This window comes from Mchenga conophoros, linkage group LG17 (genome assembly GCF_057382185.1).
Source record: "Mchenga conophoros isolate Kocher_MC1m ecotype Shallow Benthic linkage group LG17, M_conophoros_male_GT1.1, whole genome shotgun sequence".
NCBI lineage: Eukaryota > Metazoa > Chordata > Actinopteri > Cichliformes > Cichlidae > Mchenga > Mchenga conophoros.
In genome coordinates, this window is record NC_140542.1 from 24831752 (window position 1) to 24853998 (window position 22247).

Here is a 22247-nt window from a genome sequence, read left to right on the forward strand (position 1 = left end):
ATTCATCAGCAATTATTTGCAAACCTTCTCCAATCTGTCTGAGAGTTACTGCAGTTAGTCCAAGTCATAACACAGCAGACTGAAAGCTAGAAATAAATGAACAATAATCCCGTCTTTTCCTGTGACAGCCTTCATACCACTTCTTCTCAGTTCTCTTATTACATTAGCTTGCTAGAGACTTGTGTAGTTACTATTGGCCACTGTAGAAATACTGGAATTGTAACTCTTTTTACTTAAAATAGGGATCAGCTCTTCTGCTTATATCTGCTGCTGCCTGGTCAGTATATTTGGTCGGTATTTCTTAAGCGGTTCCTTATTGACAACCAGCCAGTTCAATTCACAGTTAAGGAAGAAAGACCTTCGGGACATTATAACCAGGAGCTGGCTTGCTTTGTGCATATAAATGTTTCTACTCAGTCTATTCATTCCAGTAGAAAATGAACATTTCATGCATACAATTTCAACGTCAGCAGAACTCAAACTCCCACTGTGCTGTCTATTTCTCTCAGTCTATATTCACTCTCCATCAAAGAAAATCACAAAGAAAAATCAAGGGCTGTAAAAGAAAAAGTGTCATTACTGTTTCACAAGAACAAAAAAAATCCCTCAGTTTTATGGAGTGGCAATAACACGTCAAATATCAAAGTACTTCAGCCAATAAACAACCAAGAACTTAAAAATTAAAACTTAAGGAGCAGCACCACACTGATATTTGCATGTACAAAAACCTAGCAGCCCACCTCAACATTGGTAAAGTGGATAAGTTAGTGAACTGGCACGTTAATTACTGGCTGTCAGTCAAGTATCCACTACCATCTGCTAGGTGCTCATTTATTATAGGATAGTATTTCCAGACAGTCACACATATACACACTGGGTGGGAGGGGTCTTTTCTGTATATAATCGGTCATGTAAATGATTGTCGGGTGAGCTGCCTGCAGTGAGCAGAGATAAGATGAGGTTGAGAAGGCCCGGTGGCCACATCCCCTTGTCCAGAGCACCCTCTTTACTCACCTGAAGCCAATCTCAGGGGGTAATGGAACTGGAAAAAGTTATTAACCCTGCTTTGCAGCCAGGGTTGGACAGCTCTATTAAGCCAGTGCACAAAGATTCCCCCATTTTCAATTACTGCCTCCAAAGCGCTAAGGAAAGTTAGAAAAAGCAGCCTTGTTGTCTGCAAAAGAGAAGGACTCCAGGGTCCCAGATCTGAGCAGCTCTTATCATTTGCTCTTGTTCTTTATGCTGTGTACGTACGGCACACTCCCTGAGTTGTTGGACGATATGTTCGGTCTACTTATATGACAAACATTGCAACGAGGTACACTCCTGGTAAATGGGTCTGCCAGCCAGGGGGTAAATGAGAGGCCTGGGACTTAAGAGCAGAGTAACGGGTTGTAAAACTCAGAGGGATGTTGGATTTAGGTCCTGATACCAGACTAGAATTATGGTCCATTGATTTAAATCAAGGCTCAGCCAATTAAAAATGCAAACAGCCATTTTACAAAAGCCTTCAAACTAATCAAAGAGATTATGGTGCCCATTAATAGTGGATAGTTCTTTTCAGATTTAAAAAAAATGTCTGTTGTGGTTAAATGTCCTTCACCTGCAAAGATCTGCTGCTTTTACCTGCAACACGTTGGAATTATAGGCGAATGCTATGGAGACACAATGTGATTACATGAACTTTTTAATTTGCTTTAACTTTCAGTTACAAGACAGTACTTGATTAACTCCAATCTGCTGGGCTGCTAAAAGGTTTGATAAACTCGAACAACCACGTCCACTGAGTAACTGACTGGAAGAGCTTGTATACACTCTTGTATACGTGTTGAAGTTTTATTTCAACACCTAGCCTCCGTTTGTGGAGCACATGGTCATTGCTCAAAAGTTACTCTTGTACTGTTGGGGATTTTTGCTGGTCCACTCTGTCACTGCCCCCGCATTTACTAGACAAACTAGAGGGATCACATGTGGGGGTTTAAATCACAATGACAGACACGGTTTGAAGGAGCTTGAAAACCCCCTTCCTACATTTAGCAACCCTTAGCCCCGGTTGCGTGCTTCGTTGGCTCCAAGTCTGGAGGAGGGAGCACGGAGGTGGTTGAGGACCGGGGCTAATACAGAGGTGCCTGGGGAGTTATGTCTGTTGGAATCAGTTTGATGTAGGAAGCTAGGCCAGGGGCCACGGTGCGACTACTGGTAGGTGAGTCATACGGATAAAGGGAAGGCCATTTGCTCAGCTGCTGCCTACCTCCAGGGTTACACTACAGGGAAATCTGCCCGGCAACCACTAGCTGTGTGACAGGCTGGGAGAGGCAGGAATTCAGAGTTTTAAGAAGCCAGACTGGACTTCGAAGAACAGCAAAGATTTGCTCCAAAGGGTTAGAGAGAGAGTATTGGGTATTCTATGTTATACTGCTGTCTAATGAAACTACAATATATGTCCTTATAATAGCCACTCTTCACATTATTAAAAGGATACAGATGGATCTCTCTGGATTACCGGTAAAAAGAAAAATGTGTCTGTGTGGCTTGGCTTATTGTGTGTAAGGTGGGGTTGTACACCTAATCTCCTAATGGTTAAGTGTTTTTTAAATATGTTTATTTATGTAGATTGGTGTTAAGATGTGCATAGACTATGACCACACATGAAAACTGGTTAATATAAGAAACATAAGACTCAGGAGTCAGTGAGTCTTTGGCCTTCCACTAGAAGAAGAAATGCTTTATTAACTATGCAGTGAAATTCATTCTCACAGTTTAACCCATCTTTAATATTTGCAGCAGTGGGTATTTACTAAGGAAAAAAAAAATCTTGCCCTTGACCAAAATCAGTGCTTTGGTCAAGGGCAATATGGAGAATTATTGGTAGGAAAACAGCTCCCAGTGGAACAGGGCAACCTTGACAAGCCTTGAACCCTCCTGCCGTGAGGCAAATATGCTAACAACCAAATGATGTGGTGTCACTGAGTAACTGGTTGCTTAACCAGTTGTAATGGGGAATGGACATGAGCTTTTGACATGTATGTTTAAGACATTTCCTCATTCAACTCTCAGTAAACACACCATTTTAAATGCAGAATGCTCAAAGGAGATCTGTGCTAGTGGCATTATGATCCTGGAGATTTTTAAATGCTATCCATGCTATTCAAAATCAGTAAACTATAACATATAAATCATGAACCTTCATTTCAAACCATTTTCCTATCTAAACAGGTTTTTAAAAAACAAATACAGAGAATTTAAAGTTGTTTACTGCAACAAAGGTTGGTGGATTGATTGCTGGCTCCCCGAGTCTGCAAGCTGAAGTATCTTTGGACAAGATCCTGAACCCTAAGTTTGAGTGTGTTTGTGTGTGCGAATCTTAGACGAGGTTCTACGCATGTATATGAATTCATGTGATCGGGTGAAGGAAGGCTGTAGTTAAACATGCTATGAAGAACCTAGAGTAACAATATAATCATTAAACCACAAGAAGATCACATCACAATACAAGAAAATGGGAAAAAGCAGGAGGTTTGTCATTAAGGAGCAATTAATTTAATAGAGTTAATTAACTTCTGTTTATTCTTCCCTCACTCATTTGAGATGTCATCAAGTGACACTGTTAAGAGTCACTACCAGATACACTGGAAAACTGCATGCTTCAGTGTATCAATTACACCTCACACGAGGGAACGACTATTTTTTATCCCCCACCGATCTTTTGTGCTAGTTCTCGTTTTATTTTGATCCCATATTTCCCCGTTTTTGACATCTTCATTTTTGTTATTAGACAGATTAGACTGCCCAGCTCTTAGCTCAGAGTAGGAACGACTCACAACAAATGCTCCCTAGCCTTGACTTTACTTAGCTTCCACCCTCCAGCTTCATTTTTTTCTTCTTCCTTTTGCTCTCTTTCATGCCTCCGCCTTTAACACCTTGCCTATCCTCAGGGCTCAGTCACACATACAACAAATGACAGGAAAATAATCAGGGGGCTATGACATGAAGTCACCCAAAAAATCATGTCAGTGCTGAGAGTTATCACTTTAAGTCCCCACATTTTAAATAATGTTCATCGCAGCAGTCTTGATTTCCATACATCATGGCTTCTTAGTAGTTTCTGTGGTTACAGATAGCCAATAGAGCTGCTGCGCTTCCTTATTTGTCACTGCTGCCTTTTTCCATGTCATAAAAGGCACCTTTCCAAAGGTGTTACTGTTGTTCTCAAACAGACATCCCTTGAAGGGTTCTTTCCAAACTGACCTTTTAAATTCTGTTTGGAGTGCGGCTTACTGATGACAGAGCTGTGGATTAGCTGAAACAAGAAATGGTGAAGCAGCCGGTGAGTAAGAGGTGAACAGGAGCTGTCTCATCTGATTTGTCACTTGGGGGGAAAAAAAAGATCAAATTCAAATGAGAATGAGGAGGTATTTCAGCTAAATTGTGTGTTAAAGGGAAGCTGGTAGACTCAAAGTTTTCCCTCAGCGCCAGGATTTTTCTTTTTTAATTTGCTCTGACATCTTCAGGGAAAATAAAAATCTGAACTGCCTTATCTTATCTGGTGCTTTGATGAAAACGGATCTCATGTGCCACTTTCAACTTTGACATTTTGAGCCAACAGGCTAAATTACACACTATCTAAGTCCAGTGCGTGCTCCGTGAAGCGGGTGAATTCCGGGTCGCCAAATATCAGAATTCTGTTGATTGATGGAATAAATCAGGCCGTCTTCTTCACATGCACCCACGTCTTGAATCTAGTTGACACTTTCGACAGATTGGTGGTCTGATTCCACGTTTGAGTCACAGGATGTCTAAACCCCCCCTGCTTGTTAATACACACACAATCACGCGCGCACTTACAAAAAGTGACAGGTTCCTAATCTGATAAAGGTGTCACAGAGTGATGTGAGAGTGTGATTAGAAGGTGACAAATACTTCAACTTCAGAAATAACAGCCCAAGTGTCACCGATCTACCAACTCAAACAGATGTGAGCCGATCACAGCAGCACACTGGAGGAGAATAAAAAGTGATTCGGATGATTACGATACCGTGCTTCATTTCCTAGCATTCACAGGAGCGTTTTTACTCTTCCCTTAATTTATGTATCTCCTCATGGTGTCGTTTTCCATGCATTCTTATCTTTTCTCTCCCTTTCTGCCCATTAGAAAGCCTTTTCCCCCCACTGGGCATCCTTTCATACGCCTACAGCCTCTCACAACATTTCCACCCACACACTTTGTTTGAAAAACAGCACACTTTCCAATGTCTAACTAGCTCAATAATTGTCAGAAAATTATAATTAAGCTCTGTCACCCAATGAACACCGAGCAAACCCTCTTTAAGGGTTAGCTAGAAGGCCTCAAAAATAAAAGATGCTATAGTTTTCCGTGATTTCTTCCATTGTACTGGAGTGAGCTGTCAGATCTCACTGATGTTATCATTTAACACAACAGCCCCGTTAAATCATACTCCACAGTGCCAGGTTGGATTGAAAAGTGAGACTGAACTCATTGACAGTGGTGGCACCTTGACAGATTACACTGTGAGGGTGACACTGAAATAAACAGGACTTGTGACCAACACTCTTTCAGCTTATCGTTCGTGCCGTCAGCTGTCTCTGACAAGCACAGGTTTTGATTTCCTCATATGGGAGAAGCTCTCTCATTTGCAAATATGCAGTTATCACCGTGCCACTCAATTGGGACAGAGTAAGAGGCCAGGAGGAAGGAAGCGAGGAGAGACAGATGTATTTCTGTCTGCTGCTTTATATCTAATCATAGCTCAATTGTGGTAAAGCACAGCTTCTATTGGGTTTAACCAGCAGAAACCTACACATGTCACAGACTTGGCAAATAAGCCGGTTACTTTTGTTAAGATTGCTACACCTGTGAGCATCACGCCTGTAGATTGGGATCAGATGCAGTCATGTCAAGGAACCGGGTTGAAATCGCTCCTGAATAATAAAGACTACAGCCATGATAGTGCAATGCAGAGATAGAAAGATGGTATATGATGGGTAAAGTTAGGATATCATGTTCGTTGCTTCCAAGCTTACACACGTGTGTGCTGCAAACGACTTTTGCAGCATGCACGCACAATGTGTTTAAAAAAAAAAACACGTCTGATCCACTGAGCAGAGGTTTTAAATAATTTGTAAATGTAAAATAAATTCTCTAGGTAGCATAACTGGCAGCACTTCAAACTCTCAGCTCAGCAACAACCATCTTACCGTTCTTGACACTTGGAGACAGATTCATGACCACGATGAGCCCAGCGTTGGCAGGCAGGGCTCCGAACCAAAACAGCTGTTGCAATGGTACCTCCAGGCAACAACAGAAAACCCCTCCACCTCCCACAGCCCACAAGATAATTATCACTGCTGGCTCTGGCCAAGCCAGTGCACCCCATCTCCCCACCATTCATACTGCCACGTCCAAGTAACGCTTCAGTAGATTTTGGGAACACCGTGGTCCTGTGATTAAAATAAATGAGGTCTATGGGGATTGTGTGTTATTTGAAAACAAGCATGTCTATTATAAATTTGGTTATAATTTGCGCTGATCCGTGTAAACTCTTGTTCTTGCCGTCCTGGGAGCTCTCCGTGGTGCTGAAGAGGCGCGCAGTACTTCACCCAAATAATGGTTTTGGTTACACGAGCAGAAAAGTCGCTCAGGAGACACAATCTCTATGGCTCGGTTTAACCAAACACAGAACACAAGTTGGAATTATTATTTGATTTTATTCCTTTTTTTTATGCACAAGGTTAGGGTTATAACTCACTGAAGTTCTGTTAAAGGCTCTAATATACATTTTCTGATTAAATGATTCAAGTACTGAGCTTGTGGGCTCTCTCCAATCAGATGTTACGTCATTTGCTCAAAAAATTATTCTGCAATGTCTAAATCAAGACGACAATGGTAGAGTTTTCCAACACCTACAGGGTCCTTTATGAGTTAGCTAGTTTCTCATTAGTAAACTCTTAATAAAATATCCATTCAATACTTATTCAATATTTAATAAAACAACTTAAAGTTAAAATAAACTTTCTAAGAAGTACCAACACAAAAAATAACATCATAAAAGCAGCAGTCTTAGATGCAGAAGAGGAATGGTCTGATATATGTAAAAGACTACATTTTTGCTCATATGACTCAACTTCTTTTACCTTTTTCCCATTTTATAAGATGATTCATCTACCATACATACTGCCAAGGGTCCCTGAGAAGCTTTGAAAGTCCATCTCTCTTTACATTGCTTGTTTCCATTATCAGTATCAGGGCTAGTTTGGGGGTCGAGTGGTCGCCTGCTTGATCGACACACTTGAATCCGGCCACATTCTCAGAGCAAGGTTGCCGTTGCTGTCATAAGGAGAAAAACTCCACTTCGAAGGCCTTCAAGGAATTTTTCTTTTTTGTATGTGAGCGGGGGTGATTACCTATGAAAAACGCCTCCATGTTTTCATAACATTGGACAGATCCACTTTATTTAAAGTTTCCATTTATCTGACTGATTTACATCAGGCGTAGGGGTTTATTAAATCGGCTTCCCAAAATTTCCAGTGCAAACCTATGCAAGAATTTCAAGGCAAACAACAGGACACCATCCACAGACAGCAAGCTACGGTGTCTATTTCTGCATATTCTCCCAGTGTTAATGCTTATAGCTTTTAAGCGTTAAGAAAGCTAACATATCTGAACCGACATATTTCAATATGTTTGGTCTGAGATTGGTTTTAGGATGGCAGGTACATCCGGCAGAAGCTTCAACAGTGAGACAGAGGTGAAAATGAACCTGCCGCTCGAATCAAAACAGAAAAATGGGATTAAGGGATGGGAATTGTAAGATTTCATCAACAGTTGTTGGCCTGGATTTAACAGGTAATAATAACTGTATTATTCTGTTATTGACCCCCAGACTGCTTTCTTTGTGAAGCAACTATTTGGTTCTAACTATTCAAGACCATTTTCGATGGCTGACTGCAATGCTTTTGAGTACTTAACCAAATCATCTACAGCACTCAGTATATGTAGCTCAGGTCTCCTTATACAGCACATTCAAATTAGCCAGTGTAAACCCCCTGAGGTGTATTTTGTTTTGAAGAAAGTTCTTCAAAACAAAGCATTAAAATGAACTAACAATGAACGCAAATAAGAAATGATGAAAGAAAAACAATTAAAAATAAATGCACAATTAAATTAATTGGATTGTGATTGTGATTATATAGACTTGATTTGACTTTAATTAAAACATGGTATCTTCTCTGCTAAAACACAGCCAGTACTTGTTACTTTCACTTGAATTCTGAGCTTCATTTTTATCATTCACATTTCATGCAGCTGTCTTTCACTTCTTGGCTCCCACCAGCTCCGTTACGTGACACTTGAGATAATTTCGGCCTCAGAGGAAGTAATCTCCAATCTGTGTACTTTTCAGAGAACTGCATCTGACACACCACTCTGTCAGAGCGGATCAAGCACAGACCCGACACCCCATAAACATCCAGTTTCACTCCAAGTCTTAATTCCAAGTGGGTCGCTGAAATCTCCCCCTATATAAACCTCTCTGTCATGGCTTCTTATGAGTCACTGAGTCTTCTGGCTTCAACGATCCCCGCCCCAATTATAGCCACTCCGTCAACACTTTTTTCTTTTCTTTTTTTACAACAACAAAAAAAAGAAAAACAAAAAAACAAGCGAAAAGACACCACATGGATTCAAATGTGATGTTTGCTCATTCAGATGCAGAGCAAAAGCTTTCACGGATGACTAAAGCCGTGAGATGACTAACAGATGCTGCGAACACTTGAGCCTTTTGTCTACCTTTTCATATTCACAGCAGAACTAGCAGCCACACTGCAAAAGTCAACATGTTTTGATTAAAACGGGGAAATAAGAATAAAATTTTTAGCACACGATTATTAGTGTGTGCAGAGTTTAACAGGAACGATGGTGACAAAATGCTTTTCCCATGTGCTTTAGCTCTCGGAACAAAACTGTGCCTACATCGGAGCTTCCTACACACGGACCAGTTGCTGTTCCCCTTCTCTAGAAATCCACTGCAAGCTGGTGACCACTTTAAGCAGAGCATGCACACACAGCTGAGCTGGTCATAAAGCCTGCAGTTCTATATAGCAGAGCTGGAGACTGTATAAGTATGTACTATTAAGTAATTTATGTTAAATAAAAGCAAAACCCGGGAATGTGCACAGGCATGCTGCCCTCCCCCTTACTCAGTAAACTGAATGCATACCACTCAAGTGACTTTCATTGACTAGAATCCAGTAAATATAACATTTTACATTGTACTCGTGTAATATAATTAGATAGAAATGTGGTGTAATCAAGTTACTTTTGGTCAGCTGCAGCTACAAATACAACCTAATTCACCAGGAAACCAAAATTACAACAGCAGTCACTTTGAGTTGCTTCATATTGTAAAGCAAAGACGCTACAACAGAAAACTCCAGCAATGAGGTGATCTCACATGAGTAGGTATTTAGCAACAGCGCGAAGGAAAAACTCCCTTTTAACAGGTAGAAACAGAAGCAGGGAGGGGCAGCCATCTGCCGTGACCATTCAGGAGGGGTGAGGGGAAAGAAAAAACAACAGAGAACTGGGAGGGACTCGAGGAACCACAGTAGACCTGCAATATGTTTAGATGTTTAACTTATTGGTGTATATAATAACCAATTTTCCCAGAAATACCACAATGGCACAATTGGTTACTATACAGCTTGTTTATGTGTTTATACTGCATGTTCTTAAACAATGACTGTGATGCAACTGGAGTCATGATATCAGCTGGTTAGACCAAAAGTCCTAAAATATCATCACTTATGGATTCCTGAAATCAGATGTTCTGTAAACATGAAATGTATTTCATATATGCTCATTCTGAAAGTGCGTTTCCTTTTCTCTCTCAACCTTTTACCCACAAATCACAAGAGATTTAAGCCAGAAACATCTTTCGCAAGGTTGTAGGAATAATATAACAATTACTCTGCTCTGCATTTTGGAAAGAGTAAGCAGTATTACGTTTTCTTTTCTTCTTTCTCTTGGATTTCACCTTTGGCAGGCAGGAGGGGAAAAAAAGTTCTGTCAATATTACTTCATTTAGTTGTAAACTTAAAGAGGAAAAAATGGATGAAAAGCAAGATAAAACAAGATCATGAAGGTGTGTCTCCCGTGACGGCTGTAAGACTCTAGAAATGTAATTCCTATTGATCCGAGGGCGATTTAACAGTTCAGTGATGAGGATGTTGGGCTGGAGCAGAGAGTGCCCCCTGAGGGATAAAAACAGAGCTGCAGACAGAGAATGGCACGACTGAGGGAGGGTAATGAAAACCTAAGGAAGGAGGAAGCCAGCACTGCTTTTTCTCTCCTGTGTTCAGGTCAGATCACACAAGGCTGACACTGGACTTGTTCTGAGGCAGAGGGCAGTACCGGGAAGTGGCTTGGTCAGTGAAACATGCCTCTGAGAGCAATTAGGAGGCCAATTACTTTCTTCTTATGGAGGATGGAATGTCAATGCTTGCCAGCACTAGCGTGGAATCTTTTCTGACATCCCTCCCCAGCAGTAACCCGTCGTGATGCCTTTCACTTGCCCTATTCTGGCTAGAAAGCAGAGCGCCTCAGCGAGCCAATTGGATGAACTCAACAACTTCATGATGAAGGGGTTTAGAGGGATGCTAATCTAAAATGTAAGGAACAAAAAAACTTTAAAGGGGCTAATATTATAATCCTTATACACTGAGTTTCAAAAAGTTCTTTTTACTCTTGGCTCTGTATTATGTTATTTGGAGTAGATGTGTTTCATGTAGTCATTTTCAGGTGCAAAGCTTGGCCTGTAAGAGCTCGACCACCACTCACCTGCTGTTTGAGTTTTTTGTTTGTGAAGGGCTGCCAATTAGAGGAGAGTAAGCCTAAAGGAAGGGGGACTGGAGCTTATCTATTTAAATTGAGAACCAAGATAATACATAAGTAAGGATTATTTTGCAGTGTGTGTGTATGTATCTTGCAAAGTTACTCCGGCACACTCCAAGAATAAAAATACAGAGCCAGAAATCAGCATCACAGGCCCTCTTTAGCTGTGTACCACCCTCTCTGTTATGCCCTGTCTTATTAAAAAATCGAGATTTTTTTTTGGATACTTAAATTAGCTATGCATGAGTGCCATTTGGTAATTTAAGTAAAGAGAAGTGACAACCTGTGCCCAGACAGAGCTGCTGTGATAATTCTTATTTTTGGTAAACAGCAGGAGATTTGAGAGGTGGAGCTGGATTGGAGGGACACGTTCCCAGCGAGACGTCTCAGGAGAGAGCCAGTTTGGCACGAACAGAATGCCAGTCGGCCTCCACCCGGCGCCGGCAAACAGTTGTGTCATTCAATTGCGGCCCAATCCGATCAGGCAGAGAAGAGGCCGACCGACTGCCGCCACACAGAGCCAAACTCTCTAGTCCAGTTGAGGTCAAAGCACACAAAAGCAGGCTGTCCAAATCCTCACTGCTGTTCCCCATCTGACAGCACTAATGCTGCTACACAAGGGGCTGAGAAGAGCCGGCGTTTTAAAAAGATCTCATAAACACAGACCACTATGAATAAATCATAAGAATACTCACATAGAAATGTGACATTTGGGGAGCTACTCTCTTTTTTCTTTTTGTCTTGTTCAGAATCCACTGGCATATATATGAATTATGAAGTAACACCAGCTGCCAGTTTGCACAGCTGAGAATAGAGAGGTTCTTTTCCAAAGGTAACACGATCCAATTTTCTAGGTCTGGTAATTATTAAAGTTATACCAGACCTGGACATTTGCAGGGACTCTGAATCCAATCAAGTCATTAAATGAATACAGTGAGAACTTCTTCATAATAACACACATATGAAAGTCCCCAGAGTTTATTTAAATATCCCCAGAGTCTATTCTTCATGTTAAACACTTGGAAGAAAGCACTACTACAGGACTAGACTTTTGAAAACTGCAGTCAAGTCAGGCGATCATCAGGTTTGATGAAGAAAATCTATCTCAAGAGACCTTCATGTGCCATGTAGGTGTTCTAAGTGTACAATCCTGCTGCTTATAGACTATTTTATATACAACACTACTGCAGTGTGTGCTTTAAAAATGTCCATCTCACCTTGCCTTAGTTTCTTTGTTACACAAGCGATGGCATCACTTTCCTTGTGCATTATCTCTTATCTCATACAGCAGATATGCTTCTACTGGCTTGTGTTATCTAAAATCCTTTGAGGTTTACTGTGCTCTAAATCTACCACGCTTGTTTGGATTCACTCAGGAGCAACATCAGAGGAAGAAAATAACTGATCCAAATTTTCTGTGCCAAAACTAATGAATATGTATTATGTTTACGGATGGTTACTGAGAATCAGTATTAAACAGTTTCAGGTTCCAGATTACACAAATTCAAACAAGCAACTAGTGCTGTCAACGGTATTTGTGCATTAATTCTCTCGAACCTACTCAACAAACTCCTAACCACTCTCTATTAGCGATGAAGATGCTGCTGCTTATTCATCATTAGATAAGTCAGAACATTCAAAAGTGTGGCCTTGCTTTAAAAAAATGAACTATATTAAATGCAATATACTTAATGTAAAAATGTACTTCAGCAATCTATAAACCCCAGCAGCGTGGTGTGTTTGATGTCTTGAGTGCAGCGTACCGGCTCTAACGCTGCTGGGGTTTGTTTTGAAAATAAGGCCACAGTTCAATTTTCTTAAAGATCAGTTTTGAGAAAATTATATAAAATGTTCCTAATTGGTGCTGATACTGCCTCAGTAGTGGAGAGCAGTCAGACAATAGCGTTTAATAGTGTTTTGGTGCAGGGATAGCTCAGTAGGTAGAGTGGTTGCCCCATGATTGGAAGGTCAAGGGTTCAAATCCACTGAACGGCTCCCCTGAGGTACCCTGAGCAAGGTACTGTCCCTACACACTGCTCCCCAGACGCCTGCTTAGTGGCTGCCCACTGCTTCACTGAGTGAATGGGTCAAATGCAGATAAAGTAAATTCCCCACGGCGATCAATAAAGTATACATTATTATTATTAACATGGCAGATGGTTTTGCCCAGCAAACATGCCTGTGCAGGCCCATAGTGGGTAGCTGTGGGTGAAACCCCACACTTAATCCACACTCACAGCAGTTTTGCCCTTTGGGGCCCTATATGGGTTTTTAAAAACCGGTGTGTGATCCATATACACTAGCTCATTGCAATTTTCCTCTTTTGGGCCTTAAAGAGGGAATTCTGTGGGCACCCCACAGTGTGGTACCCAGATGAGCCCTATATTTCTCATCAGTACTGAGGCTCACAGTAGGCTGCCAACTGTTTGCCTCTCCTAGCAACAAGAGTTCAGTTTTTCATTGTGTATATTTTCATGTGGCATTAGTCTAAGAAGGGGAAATGCATTCATGGCCTGATAAATGTTTATGATGCCAAAAGCTGGCAGGGAGATATTATTGCATTGGGTCTGCTCCACTTGACAGCTCCCAAGAAGTACCCGATGTTGTCGATTTCAGGAGCTTTACTGCATAACCTAAGAGACTGTTGCATCTATGTGTTTACTGAGACATGGCTCTGTTTTGAATAACACGATCCAGCCTGAGGGACTATCACTGTAAAGCCAACAATCAAGCCAACACTAAACAAATCATGGTGCTAAGGCACTCTGGGTCTTCCCAGCTCCACTGACCAAATCAAATGGTTGTGAAGATGAGTTTCCTGGAAGTGAATATTTGCACCCATAACTGCATCCTAGACTTCCTGATGCCAGTCGGTGCAGGCAGCCACAATTCCTGCCCAATCCCACTGAGCAAAGATTTACTTTGCTTTCTGAGTCTCTTGCTCTCCATCCTGCAGACTGTTGTGGGTCTCATCAGCCAAAGTGAATCATAAGAGGGAGGTAAAGCAGCTAGCAGCATGGTGCAAAAAGCAAACTCTTCCTGAATGTGGCCAAAGGAGCACCACCATCTGCTGAACATGGGGGCAGGAGTCCAACAGCAGCTCCACCCCCTCCAGAGGCTGAAGGAGTTCTCACTTACTGTACACGATGCCACACGGTCATTGCAAGATCATTGCTGACCTACTTCCATCAGTGCTGGAGATTTTCAACCAGCACTGAATCCACAGAGGATCCAGCATCATAGGGCCACTGCCACACTCTTCCCATGGACTGCTTAATTACTCCAATCTCTTTCTTTCCAACCCCGACAACTAGAAATAACTTGTATATCATCATTCATAGTTGTTTCATTTACACCATGATTAACACCCTCATACATGCTTAGTATAAATATGAGGTTACTAATTTGTTGGTAACCGATGGTGCTTAAACCCCCCGCCTCCAAAAAAAGGTCCACTCTAACCATTAAAAACTCTATAAGTACACTGAAACTACCTTTAACTGCACCAAAACCATGCTGGAGGTTCATGAAATCAGTGAATCGTAACAATAAGAATAAAGAGCACTATTATGCTCCCGAGAAGCACACTTGTTATTAGAGCCTGGGTGAACATCTATTTTACACTATTTGTAGTATTTCTCAAAAATGAGGAAAAGAAAATCAAGGAAACAGCCCCCCTGCCATGGTCTGAATCCCAATCCTCTTCTGTCCTTCTCCTCCTCTCTGTGTGCAGCCGGATGAAGCAGAGCTTATTACCTCAGCTGTCTCTGTGATTAGACCTACCCTACTCCACCAGAGGGACCCAGATACTGTAAGCGTGGGCCCCAGCTAAGCCAGTGTGACCTTGGAGTGAGGTGCAGCTCCCAGGGAGCCCGCAGAATGAACAATATGAGGCGGGGCGGGAGCCGAGCATACAAACATTCCATTATCATTTATAATGTGGGCTCTCTGCTGTGCCTATCCAAAACCTTAGAGCTCTACCATCTTCTTTCATTTTATTCTGCCAGGGAGGGGGAATCACTCCCTGTGCAATTTGGCCTAAGAGGAAGAAACCAGAGTACACGAATAAAGGGACTGGTTTGCTCCAGGCACAGCTGAAATTGGTCTATTACACCGCTCCATTTGAAATCAATGTAGGAGGGAGTGGCAGGGCCAAGCGCTCAGGGTTTTCTCTTTTGGCTTTCTTCTGTCTCTCCTCTTTGTTGTCTGACATTTTGGGCAATATAGGCTACAGGAAATACTGTGATCTCCAGGTATAAGGTAAAAGTAAAAAAGAAATGTTTCCAGCTATAAAGGTAGAGAAATCAATCACAGTCTCAGGGCCATCCCACTTCAGCTTCTTTCTACACATCTATTTGGCAAATCTCATATATGGCACCCTATTTAAACTTCTTTATCAAGCACACAGCTGCTGCACAGCTGCAAACCCCTCTGTTCTATGGTTTGATCTTGCCGCCATCAAATAGTTTTTGACTGTAAGTAGTTCTGACGGGAAAAATAACTTTAACTTCTGGATGAGCCAGCATCACATCCTTGTTATTACAGCCTCTTTAAGAACTTCAAGATTGTCCCTTTCGACCGTGTAGAACAAAATCACCAATCAGCTGTATGGCTATTCATTTCAACAAGTTAAGTGGAAACGTGAATGGTTTCTTATTAGTTCAAATTGAATATACGACACTGTAGCAGACATTACATTCAGTTCCTACCTAACCATGATTATAGAGATGGATCACCTCCTATGCTGAGCTAAAATACAATTTGTTATCACCTCATAAACACTGCAGCTGGTGTAGAAGAGCACTGATCTAGCACTTTTTTAAAACTTCTTTCCACTCGCTGAACCTCAACAGAGAGACTGTCATAATAGCAAATCAGAGACGTCAATCGACCTCTAAGTGAACAAAATGGCACATAAGTGGACCGATTCGTGTCCGCTGTTTTCCATCAGTGATGTGTGAGTGGATAGGGTGAAGCAGGATTAGTTGCAGAATGGTTTTATACAAATAAATGCAGACTTTAAAGCATTATCTATGCACAAAAGACTTTTAACTGATGAGACATAAGCAAGGCTCGGCACAAGCTATCTCCGTTAATGCTGAGGACCATATAATCAGGCAGCATTGTCGCTGGAGTGGGACCCTCTCCTGCATGATCATTAGGCAAATAGAGATGCAGGGTTGGAGAGCAGGCAGGTTTACTTCTCTTCATTGTACAGATTTAGAAGAAAAATGGCATGCTATATTATCTTTGCTGCTGTGTAATCATCTTTGAAATGCTCTCCCTTGAATTATTGAAATATATGTGGATGACAGTTCATGCTGCAGTAGGAGAAAAGTTGTATTAACCAAAAACCACAACAGGAAGGGCGAGACTAATAAATACTTTCCAGTTTCAAACTGCTTAAAGACAGTAACCTTGAGCAGAAAGAACAGTGCAGGATCGAGGTCAAAGCCCTAACTTTGAGAAGTTGTCTACTAAAATTATAGGGGCCATTCTCTATAATGACTGCTCCGAGGTAAACAGAATTAATCAAGATTACTGGACAGGATAGCTTGAAGGTGGCTCGCTGTAGGGAGACAGAAAGGCTGAGACTCAGCATTAGTCGTGAGCTTAGATAAATAGGTGATTTATAGGAGCCATTAATAGTGAGGGGCAGCCCACACATCTCATTACACAAGTTAGATTGTTTATAGCTGGTAAAGAAGCTGTGCCTTCACTGCTATGAAAGAAGATATTCAATCATAAGGTACACTTGATATAAAAAGGTCAAACTGACGCAAAACGCTTAAAATAATTCAAAGAGAAAATGAGGAAATCTTGCAAGTTTGGTGGGATTTCATCATCTTATGACTTGGCTTAAGGCGAACAGTCTCAAAATACCCACCCCCATGTTTGATCATGTTTATTGTATTCAGCCATCTGCAGCTGATAACCCTTGACTGAACAAGCTGTTAGTTATCCCACGAGGGAGTGTGGAGAAATAGCCACACTTGTTTAGAAATGACTTTCCTGTAAGAAGCCAGTACTGCAGGCGATCTACAAAACTGCACGGGATAAGAGGGTGAAAGTCAAAAACCTGCTCAGATTCCAGACATGATGTCTTTATTTCTTTTAATTAGATGTAGAAACAGCTTATGCGGTGACAAGGATCCCAAGGCACTATTTCTCGCATTCACTTTGTTTTCCTGGCGGTGACATTTAAGGCACAGAAAAACAACGGTAAACTTACAATCTGAGCTAAATCTTACCTGCCTGACTCTATCCTGTGGAGAAAATATACAGTGCGAGCGCTAAGCTAAGTCATCGATTAAAAAAAGAAAGAAAAAAGAGAGAGAACACCCAAGAGGGAAACGGCACTACCACGTTTGTCGCTGCCGCCGCCGTTCAGCACCAGCCCGACGCATTCCTGTGACATTTAGGGGAATTAGGTGGTGTTAGGAAAAATGACAACCGCTTTGTCTCCGTTAAAGAGCTTAGTCGAGACAGAGTTTTGTTTAGCTCTCATACGATGCTTTGAAAACACAAAGGAGGTGGCACTTGAGTGCACCACTTGTCAAGGTGAAAATTTGTTGCCATAACTCGCTGCTACAGAGTCTTTCAGTTTAGGGAAGTGACACTAGAATGAAAAGACAGACAGAGTGGCTTCATTTGTTTTTACGTGACGCTAAAATCAAACTTCAGGAAACAATAGTGAAAATGTGGATGTTTTAATGAATATCCTAAGTTAATGAAACAAACATCTGAATATTATAAGCAGGGATTCTTTTAGAAACAGTGTACATATTCAGATATCTTGGTCACTGGATTGCAAGACCTGATTTCTTGAATTTCTGTCTAATTGGACCTCGTTCAGCATCCTCCAGTCTTCCAGATGTCTCACGGCTCCTCCATAAATCTCCTTCTAAATTGTCCAGATTTTTCATGCGAATGAGGATGTGTGAGTGGGTGTTTGCCCTACTCTGACCTTCAGCTGTGGGCCAACAGTCCAGACCGATCATGCAAAGAGAAAACCAACTGCCAGCCCTGTTTGGGCTGCTGTCAGGTGTTGACAACCTGCATAAACATCGAGTGAGGAGCGTGGCTCACCTGAGGGGCAAAAGCCAGGATGAATGATCTGACGAGTCACTCAAATGAAAACAAGTTCACTTAGGCTAAATCTGCCCTATGAAGCAGGAAGTGTACGTCCACAGTGGTTCCACCAATGAGATAGAAGTTATGGGTAGTGCTGTGGGTGGGGCTAGATATTCTTATGGCTTCAAAATACACTAAACTACTCCTGTAGCTTATAAAACATTTGTGAGGTCTAGTTTTGTGTTATGCCACCTGTAATATACATTTAAAGCTATCTGGTGGGTTTCTTCCATCTGCATTAATCTTAAGGATATTTGGCAGCACATCTTGGATATTTCTCCATCCTTCCATGTGCATGCATGCAAAGCCTGAGGCAGACCATGCTACAACAAACATGACATTGATCAAATCAGACACAATATCAAGAGGAGGAACTGGGGCAGAGACAGGTTGCAAAGCAGCTTGCAGAAGTAAGAACAATCATCAGCTGATAGAGGACGATATTACAGTTTTTCTCGATTGCTTAAACACTATAACCAGGCCTCTAAACTAAAATTTCAAAACCGTAACGCTACTGTTCAAAAAGCTCACCCATTTCCCTGAACTATAAACACTATTCCCTGCTTTGACACATGACTCAAATTTGGTGAACTGTTACTGCAAAACTCTACACACAAATCGCTACATTTTACAGTGCTTACACCATGTAGTCATTTAGAAAGCACTAGCATGCAATAATGTTAACTTAAGTCAGCATAGCTTGAGCTCAATTAGCACACAATTAACCAGGTGGAAACACTAGGAGTCAAAATTTAGCACACACCAATCAGAACCTGCGATAGATAGATAAAAGGGCCAAAGTCAGCTCATTCAGGTTTGAAACAATGGATCCAAAGAGATGCAAAGGAAGAGGACGTGGTGGAGAAAGAGGACGTGGTGAAGGAGGTGGAGAACGACGGCGACAAGGAAGGGGAAGAGCAAGGGCAAGAAGACAGTCAGTCTCGGATGAAATTCGAGCCACTTTAGTTCACCATGTCCTTGTCCATGGGATGACTATGAGGGAGGCTGGGCAACGAGTACAACCAAATTTGAGTCGCTTCACTGTTGCCTCCATCATCAGAACCTTCAGGGAGGAAAACAGGTAGGTGTACTTGCAGTAAGACTGCTTTGTACAGTAACGTTTAAGTTACTGAACTTATGTGTCTTGAGTTTCAGTATGTTTCCATTATTTGCCTGTAAAATGAATGTGTGACAGTTACAGTAATGAGTGCTTCTATTTTTGTAGGACACAGAGACGACCACCTGGTGGAGGCAGGTTAAGGCTTTTGTCGGAGGAGCAAGAGAGGGAACTTGTAAACATGGTAATTGCAAATAATGTAATCCGCCTGCAAGAGATTCAAAGGAGAGTGATTGAGGATGATCATCTTTTTCGAGGCATAAATGCCATCAGCCTCTCCACAATTGACCGAAAGAATCAATTCCGGATGAAACAGGCATACCGAGTCCCTTTCAAACGAAACTCTGACAGAGTGAAAAACCAACGTGTGGAATATGTTCAGGTATGAGTTTTGATACTGTATAAAGTATTGTGTACCATCACAGCATGGCAGTTTATGCTGCCATTTCAGCACTCTTGAACTGTGGTTCAGGGTACCGATTGACTCTACTGTGTTATGTGTTTTGCAGAGAATCTTTGAGATTGAAGGACGGCCTGTTCCCCATGAAATAATCTTTGTGGATGAGGCAGGTGTTAACCTGACCAAAAGAAGGAAAAGGGGGAGGAACATAATTGGCCATCGGGCTATTGTAAATGTCCCTGGTCAGCGTGGGGGGAATGTCACTATGTGCGCAGCCATCAGCCAACGAGGGGTACTCCACCGCCATGGGGTACTAGGACCCTATAACACTATGCTTCTCCTTGCTTTTCTTGATGGTTTAAGACAACATATGTTCCAGCTGGACTACAGGGAACCAGCACAGCCAGAGCAGCCTCACTACGTTGTTGTGTGGGATAACGTCAGCTTCCATCGCGCTGCTCTGGTTCATGACTGGTTTACCAATAACCCAAGGTTTTCTAATATCTTTCTGCCTGCATACTCTCCCTTTCTAAACCCGATAGAGGAGTTATTTTCGGCATGGCGGTGGAAAGTGTATGGCCGAGAACCTTATGTCCGTGTTCACCTCCTTCAGGCCATGGAAGAGGCCTGCCTAGACATATCAGTAGATGCATGACAGGGGTGGATCAGGCATGCAAGAGGATTTTACCCCCGCTGCCTGGCTGGGGCCAATATAGCCTGTGATGTGGATGAGATTCTCTGGCCTGACCCAGACCAAAGACAAGATGCTGAGGTGGGATAATGTTTCTGGTGTGTGTTGTACTGTATAGTACATGAATGACAATGTGCCACTGTACATACATTGGTTGCGTCTTTTGTGTTTATCATGTGACAAGGGTTTTGAAGGGGAGAACCATAAGCAACCTATTTGTTTTGGAACTATTGTTTTGAATTAATTGTACCAGTGTGCAAAACTCTGTTGTAGTGTGTGTGTTTTTGAGGGCTTGTGTTTGATGTCTGAGGGCAAAGTTTGGTTTTTCAGCAGGAGTGAATAGTTTTGGGTGTAGAGCTTCATTTTGACCTGGAAATAGGATGTTTGGGAAATTGAGTGAGATGTTATGGATTTGTGTTTACTGTTGTGAGGATATGAGGCGTAGTTTCAAGAAATGTGTTTTAGCAATCGAGAAAAACTGTAAAATCAAGTCTACTGGCTTAACTTGACTTCATGGCTTCAAGGTTTTTCACAACTTTCTGTGCTTCTAACTCATTAAAACAAAGCACCAAAGGAAAATCGACATCACTGATATAACCACTGTTTATTTCACTGATCTATCATTATTGTCAGTTGTTTTCCATCGACGAGATGAGTTTCGAAGTGATCCAATCAGAAGTATTCGCCTGGTGCAGTAAGGTTAGATGTACACATTTGATCCGTCCCTGGGTAACAGTAATCTTGGACCCCTGTATTTGTGTTTGATGTCAAGGAAAATAAGATGCTTTGTAGCTATTTGCAGCTTGAACCAATAAACACAAAACAAAATGTTACAATTTATATTTAAGTCAGCTGAATTAACTTTACATTTAATCCGCCGTGATGATAAACATGATGATATTCAATCAACTAAAACTAGATTAAAAATAAAAGAATTTAGATGCTTAAACTTGAGTTGTTTTAGTCAAAGGGATATGACTGAAAGTAAATACAAATTTGCTGTAAAAATTGACCCTGGATGTAACAAGAAAGTGGAAAAAAAAGTCAAAAGATTAGGTAGCTACTTGGCTGCTTACTAATTCAAAAGGGGTGCTCAAAGCAGGCACTTGGCTGAGATGCACTTCCTGACACAACCCCAAAATGATTTGTGTCTCCTCCCACAATGGAGGCAGGGATCTTTTGCTTGTTAAAAAAATGTCTAAACAATTACACTATGGAGCCACTTCTGTCAAATAAGGTAACACAAATTAGTTTTTATACACGCGGTCCAGTGGTGCAAATGTGCACAGTCAACCCACTACAAAAAGCCCATCCTGTGTGCTTAATCCACCTATTTTATTTGAATATGCTTGTTTATCACCTTGGGACTCCTCATATTAGGTGGTGCCTCAACGTTTCTTAAAGTAGTTAACATTCAGTCTATAATATGTGTACTTTCCATAGAAAAACTTCCCTTTGTAACACTGTGAAAACTTTGACCTTCCTTCCATCCATTTTGATGTAAATCAATTGTATCCCCTGTAAAGAGAAAGCCTATTTGAGATGATTGACACAAATATGATTGGTCTATTACCCCATCAGTCATGCTATTAAGGTCTGCCATTATGAATCAGGCTTGATAGTTTGTGATTGGACACAAATGCATGTTGGGCTCATTAGATTTTACTGTCCCCAGCAGATCTGCACAGATCCAAATCAATGAACTCTGCTCTCTAAAAAGTCTACGACTGATGTGACCTTTGGGGGTCAGTGTGATCCCAACTTCCCCTTAAATCGCTCGCAATCGATTATTAACAGAGAAAGGCGAGTTTACCTGTTATTAAACAGTTTGGATCCTTACACACTTTCACTGCTTACTCACACAGCTGCAAGCATGAATTATTTAACAAGGCAAGCTATAGTGACCTGTAGATAATGTAGAGAGCTTCAGGGCTTTATGTACATTACCAAAGACAATGAATCCTGGGCATCCTAGTCTATCGTGTAATTATGCATG

At 41.5% G+C, this 22247-nt stretch overlaps 1 protein-coding gene and 1 long non-coding RNA gene across 5 annotated transcripts in view; one reads left to right on the plus strand and one right to left on the minus strand.

Annotated features, from left to right (window-relative positions):
- Positions 1-22247, minus strand: part of syt1a (synaptotagmin Ia) — a 224202-nt gene that overhangs the window by 81778 nt on the left and 120177 nt on the right. The window lies entirely within an intron of this gene.
- LOC146555539 (uncharacterized) lies at positions 18685-19725 on the plus strand. Its single transcript, XR_014889319.1, has 3 exons — positions 18685-19124; positions 19269-19542; positions 19670-19725. It is a non-coding gene; the product is annotated as an uncharacterized LOC146555539 (long non-coding RNA).